Below are 18,825 nucleotides of genomic sequence, written 5' to 3' on the forward strand. Positions count from 1 at the left end.
ATATGTCCAAGGCCCTGGGTTCAATCCCCAGCACCACCACCACCACCAAAAAAAAAAAGATGATGATGATGATGATGAAAATGATGACGACAACGAGGACGACCAGTCAGAATGTCTTAACTGAGCCACAGTGATGCATGCTTTTCGGGAAAACCTTCATTTACAAGTATTCCAGACACCACCAGGCTTCAGGCATGGCCATGAGCAAGACCAGCAAATAACAGCTTTTTGCCTTGCAGCTCTGACCCCAATGTTGTCTGCTGTCTCCAACATGGCAACTCTGAACATGGCAACTCTGAACATGGCCTACAGCAGGATGCTGTTGAATAACACCATGGCTTCATCAGAGGATGTGGGGTTGTAGTACTTCTGGGTGATGAAGTTGTTTTAGTAAATCCATTTTTAAAAAGAAAAAAAGGACTTGTTTTTACTTTTTTCTAAATGTCTCTGACTACTTACTGTTCTATAAATAGATTATTTTTCCTTTTTTAATATACATATATGAATATATAAATATATATATTTACTGTTACCAGCAGCATATGACAGTTTCAGCATCAAAAATCCATTTGGGAACTTGCTTTTTCTTTGTTGCTTTTTGATAAATCCCAATTCCTTCCTTGTAGTACAAGGAGTTATCACTCCCTTCTCTATCCTAGCTTGACCAGATCTTCCATTTTGCTTTTGTTCCAATGAGATGTATTTTCTTTTTGTGTTGGGATTTATTCCTGTCTTTTGGGAAACTTGGTCTTACTCTAGTCTGTGCTGGCTGTTTTTTCTTTTGTTTGTAAATGTTTGAAACTATGGTGCTGTGTCCTCTTCCCTACTGTTGCATTCTCTGTTCTTGTTAAAGGGTTAGGTGAGCAGTGTGTAAGCTCTTACTAGAAGGGGACTAAAATTTTTAAAAGGACAAAATAATTACAAAAAATAGCGTTTTATCTTCACTATCTTGTGTCCTTCATTTTGATTTACAAATCTGTGGTTTGACTTAAATTCATCAGTTGTCCTTTTAAAAGCAGGTGGGGTGGGCCTAGAAACAGCTTATAGTCTCCTTTTCCCTTTTTTGCCCCAGTCTCTTTTAAAGAAATGTCTTCTAGTAACTAGAAGTGAAATGTACTGTCCAGTTACAGTTTGAGTGGGTATGAGATTTAACTCAAAAGTCATCTTACTTAAAAACAGCAAAAGCTTTCTTATAAAATCCAGTTTCTATAAATGCTTTCTGTATGGTTCATACTACCTACTTTTTGGTCACTCTTTCCTTAGTACTTGACAACATTTTGAGTGTTTCAACCTGTTAGATTTGTAAATGTTGCTGTGTGTGTGTGTCTTAAGATTTCAAGTGTATGTATGCTTTAAGATTTCAGTGGACATTGCAAGGTAACTAATTAACCAATTTTATGTTTTCATTTTGCCAAACTAAAGACCATTGGTTAAGAAGTTCATCTGGTTATATTATAGAAGAAAGCACAATATTTTTTGCCTTTTGGTCTTTGTAAAAGTCTTCCAGTACTTGTGGTTAAAAATTGAATGTAATTCAATTTTTCAAAAATTCAAGATGTAAGCAATGGATGCCTAGAATACGTTTTAAGATTTGATTTCTCCTTCCCAATCATCTGTTAATTATGTCATCAACAATGGAGAATCATAAGAATGCTGAGAAGAGTGGCCGTTCGGGTGCTTGGTTTCTTGAAGTGTATAGTGGATAAAGTTGGCTGTTTGGGAATAATTTGTGTGTTTGATAATTGTATTTGCTTGTTGGAGACCTGGGGAAAATACAAGGCAGTCTTCTACCCATGAATAGTTGCCTGTCCTTCTGACATTTTGAAGCTTAAATATATTATTTAATTGATAACTGTGGGATTTTCTGAATTTATTTGAAAGATTTGGTCTGCCTTGACCACAGATTTAAACTGAGGAGAACAGAAGAGAGAAATTAGTGCCCTCTTCCCTCACCCAAATGTACAAATCTGAAGTTTTGGAATTCACTAAGTAGGATTCATCTATTTAAAGAAATGTTGGTATTCTAATATAAAGCTTTAATGCCACTTAAAGAAAATTACTCATTTACAACTTACTTCATACTTCTGTGTTAACATTTTGTATTAAAACTTGATTTAAAATGTTTCTGAACCCTTCCTGGCTCCCAAATTTGCCATTCTTCATCATATTTTAACTTGTGTTTAATTCTTTCTAAAGTTTTTATCATTGCCTTCATTTCAAATATTTTGACAAAGGTAGTAGAAAAGAAACATGGGGGGAAAATGGTAGGTCTTTGGTAATTCTTAAAAGGGTAAAGTCATTAGAACTGTGCAAATTCCCAAATAGCATTAGTAGTTAGCTTTCTAGTTGGGGAAAGAAGAGGGACATTTTTTTCCTTACAAATGTTTATTTTACTTTCTATAGTTACTGCAAAAAGCCATGTTGATATAGATGCTGGGCTTACTAAGCTGTTGCAAACCATCTTTGCCTACATGGTTCAAACTTGTGCCTCAGTACAATTATAAATTATACTGCATGTCGTACTTTGAAAAGGCAAACATTAAATCTATGATTGCCCACAATCTAGTAATCAGAAACATGGCAAATGCTGACAGAACTTTAAGATCTGCATGATTTTACCTGTGTTTCACTTCTGTTCTTCTCTACTTTTGTCTTTACCATGTGTCCAGGAAATGTCAATTTGTTTTTCTTAATTGTTGGATTCTGGATGTAGTTCAGTGCATGTGAACAAACTCCCTACTTTCCACTATTTTAATTCTGTAGTACATTTGTATACATTATCAGCCAGTACTTAAAGTAGGAGGATAAAAAGAAAAATTAAAAACCCCTCTTTAAAAGGGTGGGATTATTCATTTTTTAAAAGGAGAAAGTGACAGTTTGGAGTGGGACTTGAAAATTGTAAATTGTGGAAAAATGGAGCTGTTGAAGTTCCACACATAATTAGGTTCAATAAAGTTTCACATGTGAATTAGCTTCATATGTGTGGAGAAAGTTGCTTTTGCGGTAGGTCCTTAAGTATAATTCCTTTTGAAATCCCCCCTCCGCTTAATTAAAGCATAGTTACTTCTTTGCCTCTGAATGTGCCAAGTGGTATTTACAGCCTGAGAGGGAAGGAATGGATGTTAGTATATTTTTGGAATTGCAGTCTTCTCTTGGCCTGGATCATATCTAGTCACTACTGTGCAACAGAGGATATGCACTGGAAAATGATATGATAGGTTTTGAAAGATGTATCCTGCTTGCTCTTACTCTTTTGTAAACCTCAAGGCCCCCTATTATTATTCCCTTACGTATTTATTTACAATTTACCAGGGTTATTGATGGTGCCTTATGGAAAGTATAAATTCATTCCCTGATTTTAAGCATGTTTTACATTTTTTTTGCTTTCTGAAAGCATGTTAGATATGGTTAATTGCATTACATCTAAAAAAATAATAAAAAGTGTGTGCACTCAGTTCCCAATCTCCACTCCCAACCCAACTCCTGTCATTTACATTGGTAGAACTTTAAATAGTAACAAAGTAAAGGTAAATATTAGTGATGAGTTTTGACAATTCTGAGGAAATTTAGCAAGTATATGGGAGTCACTTTTAATCTGTGCCAAAGCAGTTCCTAGTATTTTATTTGCTCTCTAACTATAAAATAAAAGAACTGAGCTCAAATAATTTTATGAGTGAAGTGATTAGCCTATTATGCTGACAGTGGCATTTGGGGGAAAGTGTTGAGATTAATTCCTGAAGATTTCACTTGTCCTCTGTTTTTAAAAAATATATTTTTTTTTAGTTATAGGTGGATACAGTATCTTTGTTTTATTTTTATGTGGTGCTGAGGATTGAACCCAGTGCCTCGCACATGCTAGGTGAGCGCTCTACCTCTGAACCACAACCCTAGCCCCTTATCCTTTATTTTTAAGCAAGAAACCAACCAGTGATGACCAACTTAGACATGTCCTCACCTTTAGATTTTGAGAACTGTATACTTTTGCTGCCAACCAATGGTAGGGACAAGAAGAAATAGTCTTTTTCTTTTGGCCTCCTAATGCTCAGAACTAGTTCAAACCCCAAGTTACTTCAGAAAAGTAAATGGCACTTTATCCCGATTGCCAGGGTCACCAGGTTTTGCAAACATGAAGGACAGATAATTGCTGAAAATAGTAAAGTTTTGCTTATAGTGGATTTGGTCCTGGTTTCATGAAGTGTATGATTCGTATGTATAGGTTGGGAAGAAAGTTGCTAGGAAAAGGGAAGAAAAAATCTGGTTATCTTTTAACTTAGAAGATAATTTTCTTGCCAACAAAAAAAGGTGTCTGAAATTTCATAAAATGACAAATACTTTCCTATGTAAAACTAAAATCCTCACAATTTATATCAAATATTTCTTGGGGCCTTGACATTGTGGTTGATACCAATAAATAGAAGATACAGATTTCCTTTATGGGCCATTCATTGGGCGATCACACATGATAAAAGGAGAGAACAATACAAAAGAATGCATCTGAGTAGCATATTGTATGAATAAACTTCATTCGATTTTGGAATTTCTTGACTCTTCTCACCTGTTTCCTCTTTAAGATGTATTTCTACTCATACTCTGGCAGGAAGAAAGAAAATTAATATTTATACATAGTATTCTATGAAATTTACTAGGCAAGACTTTTCTCTTGACCTTATCTTTAGAACTGGCCTGTGAATCTTGTCAGTAGGGGGAAAAGACCATCACAAGAAGCCTTGAAGTGGCTAGTTGGTTCCTGCTGGAGAACTTAAAGGAAACTTTTTGAGTTGTCAGGAATGAAGTAAGAAAGATGAAGTAAAAATCTAATGTATATTAGAAAAGTTTTTTTTTTTCTTTCCAGAAATCCAGACAAGAACCCTAGAATTACATAATGTGAAGAACACTGGATTTGGGGGCCTTAAAGGACAATTTTTAAGGATTTTCCTTCTTAATAGTTTATAGAATTTAACAAAATAGTAGAGGTTATGTAGTCCAAGTCCCCACTTAATGATTAAAAAAAATTATTCAGTATTCCTGAGGAGGGAACATATGACCTATAACCTATACTTGACTATCCTGTTTTCATAAGATCTGTTGCTGGGTGCCTGTAATCCCAGCTACTTGGAAGGTTGAGGCAGTAAGATTGCAAGTTTGAGTACAACCTGGATAAGGTAGTGAGCCCCTGTATCAAAGTTTAAAAAAAAAAAAAAAACGGACTATGGGATGTAACTTATGGTAGAATGTCCCTAGTTTCAATTTCCAGTACACACACACACAAAACCTTAAGTGAGTCACAAAACCATCCTCAAACTTTCCATGTAGTTTTATCTCCGCTTAGGTCTGAGTTTTGCAGAGTTCATCAAGCACTTCCATGTATATTCCCAAACCAGCATGTTCTGCATCTCTGTGGAGGTAAGGTGAAAATGAAAGACATTTTGAGAAACCTAACCATGTCTTTGCCCATTCTGAATTGGTACCTAACCCTAGTAAGTAATTCCCATTCCTTCCCCCACTCCAAATCAGGACTTGGCTCCTTTCTGCATACTGTACTGCTGTGCTGAAACCAGTAGGCACTTGGGCACTGAACAACTTCAGTCTTTCTGACCTTGTCCTGCTACCCTCTCTGATTGGCGCTAAGCTTTGTTGAGATGAAAAATAGCTTATCTCTAGTCGTTTCTTGGGAATCCAGCACAACAATTCAAGCACACCTAGTCTTGGTCAGTGCCCCAGGCTTCTGTTTGTCATAGAAGCATCTTCACTCTAGAGTTCCAGTTGGAACATTGAGGCTGGTTTAATTCACCCTGCTTCTCATCACTGTATGTATTGCTGTCTTCTAAAATAGAAGCCCATCCAGTCATCAGTACTTGGTCATATTCTAGGACTGTTACTGCTTTCCTCAATTTACCATTGCTATCCTCCCCGCCAATTCTTTGCATTAAAAAGCTCTTCCTTTGCTATTCTAAGAAGTAGAGACTAGATTTATCTACTTCCTAACTGGAAATTGGGTCTTCCTGAGCTACATTTACTTTAGGGCTATTTCACATGGAAAGTGCTCATTCACTTGACTGTGAATAAGTAGGTGAGCATGGGTAGGGTACAGGGTCTTTTACCCCTGTTCTTGACTGCCATTATAAAACCATTGGGTTTTGTTTTTCACTGTGAAGCCTCTGCTACCCAGCTGTATCATCTGTCCTCATTGCTGTCATCTCTTGTTCCTCCTCTATATCCGTTGAAGGACTTCAATGGTTCGTGGAACCCTTTATCTCCAGCTCTGCCATCATTTTGGGCAATTTCATTCACCATGGATGACCTTAAGTTTCTATATCTCCATCTCCAATAGCATTTTCACTCCATTTAGTAAACCAATCAGGCCACACCTTAGATTCTTGTCAAAAACTTATTTCTGAAATATTAAATTGTAGGATCCTCTTCATAAAACTGATTTTAATGCTTTGTCCTTTGATCCCTTTCACAAGGCATTTGACTTCAAGCAACCTCCAATTCCTTAATCACTTTTTTTCTTCCAATCCGTTTAGTTCACTCAGGCTTCATTCCTCCACTTAGTTTAGATTATGACCTGTCACTCACTCATGGTCTGTTGTTTTTCCTTCAGTCTGGCTCTGCAGAACCTTATCCTTGGATAGGTGTAGCCATATGACTTCACTTTCGTGGGTTGCTGTGTCTGCTTACAACACACCATTGATTGGTGGCACCACACATTGACTCAGGTGGGTAATACTCTCAAAGCCATTGGGCAAGGGGGCCTTTAAGGAACCTGAAACCTCTCCCATTTTTAAAGGGCATTTCAGACTTTCACTTCTTGTCAAATACACAAACATTTCTCCTCCCTCAGCAGAGGCCTGCTAGGCCCACCTAACACAGCAGAAGTTGAGAACTCTAAGCTTCCTTAATTATAAATATCATAAGCATCTTCATCTATCCAAGAAATGGTATCAATACTAGGAATATGTATGTGAATGAGCTAGTCAGTGTATCACTTTAGCATATAAACATGCTCAGGTCTCTCCTATATTGGTACTCTCCTTTTAACCTTTTTTCCTCTTTTTCTTGCTCTTTATCTTTCCATTATAGCCAAGCCCATCTGTTCTATTTCACTTTCACATCACTCAGTTGATGGTAATCTGGATTTTCAACATTTCATTCAAGTTATTCCTACTAAAGTCACCAATGAACACCATATTACTAAGGCTAGTGGATGCTTTTCTCACCTCTCTTCAGCATTTGACACTGTTCACTCTCTTCTTTATTGGCTTCTTGGTCATTCTAAAACTTTTTTTTTTCTTCTTTAATGCTTAAAGTAATGTCATCAGGGACCCTTCTTTATACACTGTGGCTACCCTAGTCTTCTTCCAATTACCACTTTTATTCCGATGATTCCCGTGTCTCTATCACCGGCCCATGCTTTTTAAAATAAGTTCTTTACTCAACTGCAGGAAACATTGGAAACATTTCCACTTTTATTTGTTTTATTCAATCCAAATCATTGTCAAAACCCAAACTTACCTCCTTCCTGCCCCCAAACCAGTTCTTTATTCTTTGTTCAAAAGAATGACTATTTGCCAGGCAATACACTTTGAACCATCCTATTATTTCTTACTACTCATTTTTCATATGCAATTAGATGCAACTAAATTCTTTTTATTCACTTACCTTTCATCTCCATCTCCTCTGTTGCCATCACTTTTCACATGACTTTCATAAACCAGCCTTCAGTCTTGTGACTGTAGTTTATTTTTCAAATTACTACCAGAACAAATTGCCCAAAGAGCCAATCTGTTCATTACTTTCTTTGTCTTATGTGTTCTGCCCTGTATACTGTCTTCTAGGTTCATTTTCCACGTAACACCTTCTGTTACTGTGCTTCAGCTGTATTGATTTTCACTTTACATGTACCAGGCTACCAGGCTTACTTTCTGTAATGCCTTCTAGTTTTATTCTTTTTTAAAAAAATATTTATATTTTCTTTAGTTGTAGGTGGATACAATGGCGTTATTTTATTTATTTCTATGTGGTGCTGAGGATCAAACCCAGTGCCTCACATATGCTAGGTGAGCACTCTACCACTGAACACAACCCCAGCCCTATAGCTTTATTCTTTGAGAGATATTCGCTTAAATGCTCTCTTCAAAGGCCCTCTTATTCTCTCACAATAACCTGTTCTGTTCTTTTGTAGGACTTTGTAATATGTGATATATTTATGAGAGCAGGGGCCTTACCTTCCTTTATCTCTCTATACCTAGCGACTAGAACAATACTATGCATATAGTAGACATTTAATAAATACTGAATGAACGTTGGTTTGTGCTTGTTTCTCCCTAAATATTATTATCCCTTTCTAATTTTTGTTTGTTTTTCATTTGGTATTAGGAATTGAACACTTTACCACTGGGCTACTAAAGTCCTTTCTACTTATTTCTTTCTTTTTTTTTTTTTCTTTGAATTTTTTTTTTTAATTTTTTATTGTGGGTTNCCCTCCCCTCCTCTCTCTCTACCCCCTCCACTGTATAACCCTGAGGGTCTCCTTCCATTACCATGCAATTTCCCTTCTCTCTCCCTTTCCCTCCCACCTCTCATCCCTGTTAAATGTTAATCTACTTATTTATTTCTATTTTGATACAAGGTCTCCCTAAGTTGCTGAGGGTCTCACTAAATTGCCAAGCTGGCCCCGAACTTGTGATCCTCCTGCCCCAGCCTCCTGAATGGCTTGGATTACAGGCGTGTGCCATCTTACCTGGTCCTTTCCGCAAACTGCTACATCCTCAACTACTACCTCCTCATTTTTCAAAATTCAGCTTATCCACAAACTCAAGTTTTCTAGGTTACTCTTTTCTTAATCTGATTTAAATGTCTTTTCCTGGCGCTCTGACACCATTTAGAATATATAATGGTTATCAAAGTGTGGTTTCTGAATCAGCAGCACCAGCACAACAGGGTAGTTTGTTAGAAAATCATATTGGACCTGACCCAAGACATCTTAACTCAAAAACTGGGAGTGGTGCCAACAAACTGCATTTTAACAAGCCCTCCAGGTGATTGTGATACCTGCCGGTAAAGTTTGAGAACCACAAGAGTATAGTAACCATATGTCTCCAGGACAATGCCTAGAACAAGATTATTACAAAGACCTGAAATCCATTGTCTTGAAGCCTCATCCATCCAAGTTCTTGTGAGGATGTGAACAACTAATTCAAGTTCCTGACAGCCTTTTCACATTTGAGGATATCTTTATCCTCAAATTATCCATTTTGAATATTCCATTATCTCTGCCCCACCCCAGCCCTCATCCTCAACTCCTGGATTAATATCATTAATTATAATCATTATTCTTTCTCATGTGCTATGATTGAATCCCTTCACTTTACTCATTGAGCAGATTACAACTTTATATCCATCTTAAATATATATTCAGGGCATCATCTTGGCTTTCAAACTACAATTCTGAATAGAAGTACTATCTGTCAGCATAATCACCCCCAACAAGACAGAATTCACAAAAGAACGTGGTTAGCATTCCATTTGTATAGTTGGAGGTATACAGTGGAAACCAAAGATAAGCCAAAGCTCTGTATTTCTCTGTTTCATTGCTACCTGATTAACTTCTGTGTCAAATAATAGATTTGCTTCATAGATATGCTAATATTTTCAAAACTTTAAAAATATATTTCTTTGTTTTATGCATGCATATTTGTTTAAAAAAAACCTAAAATAATGGAAAAATCATCTTTCACCCAAAAATGACCACTGTTAAGATTTAACTGAATTTATTTTGAGGCAACTTTCTGTGCATACTTATGCATATATGAAAATTTGTAAACCTTTACCTAAGTGAGATCACACTCTGTGAACTGCTTTGTAACTTCCTTTTCTTTGTTAATATTGAAAACATTTCTACATGACCATAAACACCCATTTGTATCATTTTTTTGTCCATTAGAATTATTTTTATTCCTATTTTACAAAGGAAGAAATTGACACATAGAGAAATAAAATAATTTGTCCAGTGACGAAGAGGGGATTCTCCTACTCCAACTTTTCACAATATCATAATATGCTTGCATCATTTTTTTAAAGAATTTTTTTCACAATACCTTTATTCTATTTATTTTTATGTGGTGCTAAAGATCCAACCCAGGGCCTCACATGTGCTAGGCAAGTGCTCTACCACTGAGCTACAGCCTCAACCCAATTTGTATCATTTTAATGGCTATGAAGGTTTGCATTATATGGAATCTTAATGATTTTTAAGAGCTACATATATTGAGGACATTATTTCCTTGTGTTGTGTTGCAAATTTTGATCATCTTATTTTGCATCTTTCAATGTTATTTATAATTGGTTTCTTTATAGAAATTATTAAGTTTTAGGATATAAATTTCTTTAGTTTTCCAATTCCAATTTTTTAATTTTATTAATTTTTTAAATACACTACAGCAGAATGCATTACAATACACATATAGAGTACAATTTTTCATATCTTTGTATCTAGAGTATGTTCACACCAATTCATGCCTTTATACATGTACTTTTCTGTTTTGTTTTGCATAACAATTCTTATTACACATGTATACCACAATTTTTCATATCTCTGTTTATATATAAAGTATGTTGACACCCAATTTGTGTCTTCATATATGTACTTTGGATAATGATGTCCATCACATCCCACCATCCTTGCTAATCCCCTGCCCCCTCCCTTTCCCTCACACCTCTCTTCCCTATCTAGAATTCATCTAATCCTCTCATGCTCCCCCTCCCTACCCCACTATGAGTCATCCTCCTTATAGCAGAGAAAACATTCAGCATTTGTTTTTTGGGGATTGGCTAACTTCACTTAGCATTATCTTCTCCAACGCCATCCATTTACCTGATTTTGCCATGATTTTATTCTCTTTTAATGCTGAGTAAAATTCCATTGTAATTCCTGGTTTTCCTGACATGCTTAGAAATGTCCTGCCCATTACAAGATAATAAAAGTACCTACATGGTAGTGCTTAATATTTTTACAGTTTTATTCTTTACATTAAATTTTTGTTCTATCTTGAATTAAGGTAAGAAGAATGCCAAATTTCTTTAGACTGTTTCTCTTCTTGCTACACTTCTTACATTTCTTACAGCATACATTTATTTATTTGTTTGTTTATTTATTTAGTGGTGCTAGGAATTGAACCCAGGACCTTGTGAATGCTAGGCAAGCACTCTACTAATTGAGCTATATCCCCAGCCCCATGCTTTGCATTTCTATGCATGTGTACATAAAGTCATTCCAAAACCTGTAAAGCAAACACTTAACACATGTATAGACATTCAGTATATCCAACTGTGTTAGTTAATACTAGGAGGAGTTCACAGAAGGTGGTAAATACCAGGAGGCAGAGGTCATGGGAGGCCAGCTTAAACTTTTTCTGCCACATTCATAGTATGAGAAATACACCATATCACATTAAAACAAGTGCCTGAAAAAAAGAAATTAACTTCCTTAGACTTAAAACGCTCTCTATTCATACTTTCCTATTGAAGTTGGATTGAAAAGGAAAAGTATAATGCATTTTTTATTGGGGATTGAACCCAGGGGTGTTTTACTACTGAGCTACACTTTTGGGACAGAGTCTCCTCCTTAAGTTGCTGAGGTTGACCTCAAACTTCTGATCCTCCTCCTACTTCAGTCTCCCAAGTTGCTGGAATTATAAGCATGAGCCACCATGCCCGGCATGTCTTTCTTTTTCTAATGTTCATAAGAAGAAAAGCAGCAGCTTTTTCAAGGTGCTAAAATTGTATAATACTATTATAATTTGGGCCATTTATAACTGCCCTTTGGTCAGTACCTGCACTTAGTAGAAAAGTCTGATTTTTAAAAGTCTACTTAAAAAAAAAAAAAAAGAAGTCTCCAAATCTCAAGTCTATTTCTACATGTTCTGAGTTCCTAAATTTCACTGGTTGTTCTCTTCTGAACACCAGATTGTTCATATCCTTTTTTAATATCAAATCAAAGTATTATTTTAGTCTTCAAACTACAACTGAGGATGAAGGAATCTTACCTCCTTGGCTTTAAAAATTTATAACATTCACAGTATGCATGGTGATAAGTATTTGCAAGTTTGTTTCCTCTCCATACAGGGTTCCCCCCACCCCCCTTCTGCAGCCTAGTGTTTTGGGATCTGTCAGCAAAAAATCGTTCTATTTTCCATTCACAAATACAGAAATGTGAGGATTCTCTCAGAGTTGATATTAATCTCTTCTTATCTTTCCTGTGCATCTGTTTTGTTCCTAAGGGACGAGTCAATTGAAGCTTTAGAAAATTGATTTCTTGATGAATAGGATATTTGGTATAGGAGGCAAGAGAAACCAAGAGCAAATTTCAGAGTTTTAAAGTGTCTCATCCCAAGTTTGTATGTTAATAACTAATACCTTTCCAAGATAAAATTGCCAGTTCTGCTAGTGATAGGTAATTCCTGTGTGTATCCATTTGCCAACAGACTCATTTATACCTCAGCAAAGGCATGGGTTTGTATGTTTGGCTTTGTATGTTTGCTCTGCAGTTCTTTTGGGGGGGGACAAATACTGGGGATCGAACTCAGGGCACACAACCACCGAGCCACATCCCTAGCCCTATTTTGTATTTTATTAGAGACAGGGTCTCACTGAGTTGCTTGGCACTTTGCTAATTTGCTGAGGCTGGCTTTGAACTCGTGATCCTCCTGCCTCTGCTTCCCCAGCCTCCGGGATTACAGGAGTGTGCCACTACACCTGGCCCTACAGTTCTTTTCTGGGGCATATTTAATATTCTAACTGATCTAGGTTCATGGCATTTTAATGTATGAACTTTCCTATGCTTCTGCTATGTCTAGGATCTAAACTATCCACATTTAGGAATGTAATTAAACCATTCCTAAAAGATGCCTAATATCTGCATGGAAAAAGTGTGTCTGGGAAATATTATGAATAACAACTAGTTCCAACTCCATTTTTCTAATATTATTAATTAATCTACAATTGCACGATAAAATATTTGTTTACTGTGCAAAGAGTTTTCTCATTTGTGAGATGGTTGCTGCTATGTGGGTGGTATTGAGACTGGGAGATGGCTAATGGACAGACTAGAGGGAGAAGAAAATGATGTGCTAAGTTCACTGAAATTCCCAACTTCCCAGGTATTTATTTCTTTGCTGTGTTTTTCTAAAGTTGTACCTGCATCTTCTCTAGTTTGTAGAGGAGGGGGGGAAAAGATACTTTATATATATAAAATCTAAAGATGTGAGATGATAGATATGTTAATCTGCTTCACTGTATAAGCCATTTTATTTTCTCTCCATATCTCATAACATTTTATATAACACACACACATACACACACACACACACACTCACACACACTATGATTTATTTAAAACAAAACTAAAGAACAGGGATCCAGTAACTAAGGTGAAGATGAAGGGAAGAAATAGTAGGTAAAAAATGGTGTTAGAATATTTTGATGGATGGAAATGAAGAGTTATAGGAAGAAGCTGGAATGAAATGTGAATTCTGGTATTAGGGCCTATCTAACAGAAATCAAGGTATAAAAGATTCCCTCCGGCTGGGGTTGTGGCTCAGTGGTAGAGTGCTGGCCTAGCATGCACGAGGCATTGATTTCGCTCCTCAACACCACATAAATGTAAAATAAAGATATTGTGTCCACCTAAAACTTAGGAATAAATATATTTTTAAAAAGACTCCCTCTTTCACCCCCTCTTTTCAGGTCATTCCTTTCCAAGTGAACAACAGCACTGCTTTGTTGGCTACAAAAGGCAGCTGGGGCCTGTACCAGAGCAGCTTCAGGCTCTGGTCCAAAGAGCAGACTGTGAAAGAGGCAGCAGGAGGGATAGAACAGAGCCATCACCACACATTCGTGCAAAGTGAGGTGATCTGAGAACCAGAATGGAAACACAAGGTACAGGATGAAACTAGATCAGCAAGGCCTGTCATGCGGGAGGGGACACTCCATGGTCTGACTTGGGAGAAGAGTACAAAGTAAGTGGGGAAGGAATGGATAATAAGTGACCCATGTTCACATGGCTCAAGGCAAAACCATACTCTGCTATTTCTTTAATGTACCGGCATAGGTTCCCAGAGCAGAAAGCTAGAGGATTCTTCTTAACTTCATGTTGGAAATAGATCTTCAGACTGAAATTACTAAACAAGATAGTAGTGTTTATGTTAACCTGGGAAGCTGAGTTCAGGAGTGGATCTAGGCTTCATAGGCCTTGAAGTTTAGACAATTGTGGGGGCTTTCTATGAAAAATAGCACAAACTGAAGAATTTGAAACTAGGAACAGTAGACTAGAAGGCACACATGTGGAGTAAGGGGCCTTGGAGCTTATGCTTGATTAACTTCAAGGTAAATGGGACCTCTGTTGGGTGAAGTAGAAAGATCTGCTAAATACTGTGTTTCTTTTTTTTTTTTTTTTTTTTTTTTTAGAGAGAGAGAGAGACTGTGTTTTTAATATTTATTGTTTAGTTTTTGGCGGACACAACATCTTTGTTTGTATGTGGTGCTGAGGATCGAACCCGGGCCGCACGCATGCCAGGCAAGCGCGCTACCGCTTGAGCCACATCCCCAGCCCCCTGTGTTTCTTAATAGCTTTGAAATCCTGGGCAATTTATTTTTCCTATCTGAAGCTCAAGTTCTTACCTATGAAGTAGGGATGGATAATGCCAATATTTCTGGGTTGTCACTGAAGACTAAAAGTGAGAGAATGTATGTGAAGTTGCCTTGCACAGTGTCATACTGTTAGTATTGAAACTATGTGGTGCTGACTTTTGGTAAGTATGGATGCTGATGAGAGGTAAATATTGATCATCTTGGTCATTATTGTTTACAGCTTCTAATTTAGGAGGTTGTTGGGGGCAGGCCCCAAATGGCTATAGCTAGGTTCCCTTATTAAGACTTCTATGTTATGTTTTCAGTGTGTAGCCAGGGCTGAGAACTAACTATGTTACGGTTAGTTGAGGCCAGAAACACTGTGACTCAGCATATAGACTCAAGGTCATAAACATTAACTAGTGAGCATGTGCCTCTCCCCTTATGTAACCTGTTGGTAGTATGCCTTTTTTGTTTGAGCTGTATATAAAAAGGGCCTGTGAAAATGACTTGGGGGGTTGGCTAATGGCTATGGCTGCCTATGAATAAAGCATGACCAATATTCTCACTGTGCCTTTGGTCTTCTTGCACCTGCTGAACCCCGAATCTCTTTCCTGTGTCAGGAGGGCCCCTGCATGACAGAGGTCAAGGGAAAAACACTTTTTTTAATGTTTTTTTTTTTTTTTGTTGTTGTTGTTGATAGACCTTTACTTTATTTATTTATATGTGTTACTTAGAATTGAACCCAGTGCCTCATACATGCTAGGCAAATGCTCTGCCACTCAGCTACAACCCCAGCCCAGGGGAAAAAAAAACTTTAACTTGATTAAATCTTTCAACTATCTTCTGAGTGCTCCTCAATTTATCTATATTCACAAGACAACATTATACTGTCTTCAAGAAGCTTATAATATTGTGGTGGATCTGAGCTGTAACTATTGATTATGGGAATTGGGAAAATAAGAACTCTTGGAATGACTGGTGTTGCTTGGAGAAAGAATTGTGGGTAGAGGAAGTAGAAAAGAGAAAGATTAGATCAGCTGTCTCTCTTCTCTCTCAGAGCCTGAGATCAGCTATGGAAGACCCAGAGTTGAAGGGAAATTTGGAATTGCTTCCTAATTATCCTTTATTTTTCACATTGAAATTTACTTTGATATTATTCTGCATGCCCTTTTCTTTTACTCCCCACCCTGCTTTGGCCACCTTGCAAAACTCTATGGAAGGCCACCCTATTCTAATAGTCAGCTATTAGACCTTCTTTAGGTTTCTCTTAGCCTCCTAGTGTGTAGGTAGAGTTCTCTCAGTTGTTGAATTTCTTGACTAGTGGAAACTAAGAATTAAGTTGGCAATGTAGGGCATTGTTAAAGCCAAGACCCCATTAGCCAGTCAACAAGAAAGCAGCATGAGAGAAGCATGGGGAAGTTTTGGACGCTGCAGCTGGACAGAGATGTTAAGAATCTGGAGAGCATCCAGAGAAGAGCAATGAAAACAGTGGGTGGGGTGAGAACTAAAAACTCTTAGGAAAGATGAAAGGATTTGGGAGTATTTATTTTGGAGAAGAGATGGCTGAGGTGGTTTTGAGAAAGAAACCAGCTGTGGAACATCTTCCTGAGGCTACAGTGAAAATTTAGCTAACAGCAGCAAGAAACTTTAGGGTACAGAGGTTTTCAAACTTAGCCACCCGTTAGAGCTATCCAGGGAGCTTTATAAAAACGTCTCAGTGTCCAAGCTGCAACTCAGGATAACTACATCAAAATCTCTCAGAGTGGGAGCCAAACAAAAGTCATTTAATGTTTCCCAGGTGGTTTTGAAGAGTAGCCAAGACTGAGAACCCTTGAACCAAAGGTGAAGATAAAAGCTCTTTAATTGGTAAGGTTTATGTGATTTGGGAAAGAGTCACTGTGTTGGTCAGTTTTCCATTAACAAAATATCTAAGATAATCAAAAAAAGGAAAGTTTTATTTTTACTCAGAGGTTTTCAGTCCATGATCATTTGGCCTTGTTGCTTTGCTCTGGTGGTGAGGCAGCACATGGCAGCATCTGCCACATCATGGTGACCTGGAAACAGAAAAAGAGGAGGGGTAGAGATTCCAACAGCATCTCAAATACACGCCCCGCCCCCTACTTGCTTCACTCCCTTTCATCAGGCCCCACTTCCTACAGGTTCTACCACCTCCCAAGATTGCCATTGAGATGCAGGTTCCAAGGTTCCATTGAGATGTGGGTTCTCTCTTGTGGTAGCTCTCTTTCTTTCTGTTTCAAAAATAAATTCTGTTACTTTTTGCTGTCACCGTCCATTGTCCATGGGTCTCATTCTTCCCATCTGCAAGCTAGAGAACCCACACTGTGCAGGGAGTTTCTACATCCCATCAGAATGAGACATTTGGTGATCAAGTGTCCCCGGTCTAATCAGGATGTTGATCAAGTGCCTGATCATGTGCTCTCTGGCTCATCAGATACTTTGTACTTGACATTGGGCATGCCAGGATAAGAAATATGGAATTATTGCAATGGAGGTTTCCACTCTGTCTAGCCTATATTTCTGGCTCCTGCTCTCACTATGGGCTGGGCACCAAGCCTTCAACACATAGGCATTTGGGAAACATACAGGAGCCAAGCTACAGCAGTCACTGAGTGGGATGTATGATCTTCCTACTTGGAAATGGTTGAAGTATATCCTCAACTCTTACCTTCTTGTGGGTATTTAGGATTTTCTTTAGAGGCAGATTTTCGTATGGTAGCCTTCTTTAGCTGCAATAGTTCTTAGTCCTGGTTATACATCAGAATCACCTGTGGAACTTTAAAAATATAGTTTTCTGGATCCCACCCAAAGATACAGAATCCATATCTCTAAGGTGGGGCCAAGACCTACTTAATGTACATTTAATATACATTTTTAACAAATGTATACTTAAATTATATGTAATATGTATAAATAGATATAGTTAGATATAAATCTATCCATATCTCTTTTTATATAGCTTTAGATGTGATTCTGACACACTGTTAGTGTTGAGAATCATGAGTAGGGAAAGATCATATACTGATTTCCTAGGTAAGCTGTTCCTCTCACTAACATCCACTCTGAAAGGCATTGCAGATTTTTTTCTTCCTTTTTTATTTGTTCTTTTTAGAGATACATTAGAGTAGAGTGTATTTTGACATATTATATGCACATGGAGTATAACTTGTTCTAATTAGGATCCCATTCTTGTGGTTGTACAAGATGTGGAATTTCACTGGTGGTGAAATTCATTCTATCCAATTCATTCTACTGTCTTTCCTATTCCCATTCCTCCCCACTCCTGCCAGCCTTGCAAATTTGACAGGGTTAACTTTGTCTTGAAAAACATTATGAGTGGAATGCTTAGGAAGAAATGTACCTTCACCTTTATTTTTCTACCTTCCTAGTAAACACACTCATGTACTAACTTGAGGCAGAAGCCTAACACCAATCAATCAGCAAACATGTATTAAGCACCTTTTTATTTGTTCAATACTATTGTATCCCTTGGAAATAAATAATACTGAGATTCCTTCCTCCTCCTCCTCCTTCTCCTCCTCTTCTTCTTAAGGAGTTCACAAACTCCTGCATTGAGACCAATTAGGGAACTACATAAGAAAGACTAAGTATGTGTGTGTTTTTTTTTGTTTTGTTTTGTTTTGTTTTTGTACTGATTTCCACAGAAATTCCATTGAAAGGAAAGTCAGCAAGGGCTGAAATGACTCATGATGACTTCATGGAAAGTGTGGGTTTTAGCTGGGTCTTGAGGAACAGTAGGATTCAAAAAGAGAGTGAGTGAAAGAGGCCACGCCAGGTGAGAAAGGAACAAATAGGATATCTTTGGGAAACCTTGAGGAAAAGAGTTTGGCTAGAGAGAAAGAGCATGTGGAAGAGTAAAAAGAAGTCAAGTCCAGCCGGGTGGAAGGGGCCAAAAGCCAGGTTATTATGCTCGGTCATTCATAATCTAAAATTCTTAACAAAACAGGCAATTCACTGGGACAGGTGAGGTAGTGTAAAAGAAGGGTCAGCAACACTTCACTGAAATCTTTCATTCCCATTTGGTAAAGGCCCACTGAAACAAGCTTCCTTCAGACTTCCAGTTAATGCTTTGGGACTTCTGATTCTGAACATTAAAAAATTGAAAGAATGGAGAGGAAAATGGCCCAATGATGTCAATCTAGGCTAAAATATATA

At 37.4% G+C, this 18,825-nt stretch overlaps 1 protein-coding gene across 20 annotated transcripts in view; it reads right to left on the reverse strand.

The window, feature by feature from the left end:
* Erc1 (ELKS/RAB6-interacting/CAST family member 1) overlaps positions 1-18,825 on the reverse strand; it is a 1,605,700-nt gene that overhangs the window by 1,255,850 nt on the left and 331,025 nt on the right. The gene's annotated exons all lie outside the window — the stretch shown is intronic.

The sequence above is a fragment of the Marmota marmota genome, unplaced genomic scaffold, assembly GCF_001458135.2.
Source record: "Marmota marmota marmota unplaced genomic scaffold, marMar, whole genome shotgun sequence".
Classification (NCBI taxonomy): domain Eukaryota; kingdom Metazoa; phylum Chordata; class Mammalia; order Rodentia; family Sciuridae; genus Marmota; species Marmota marmota.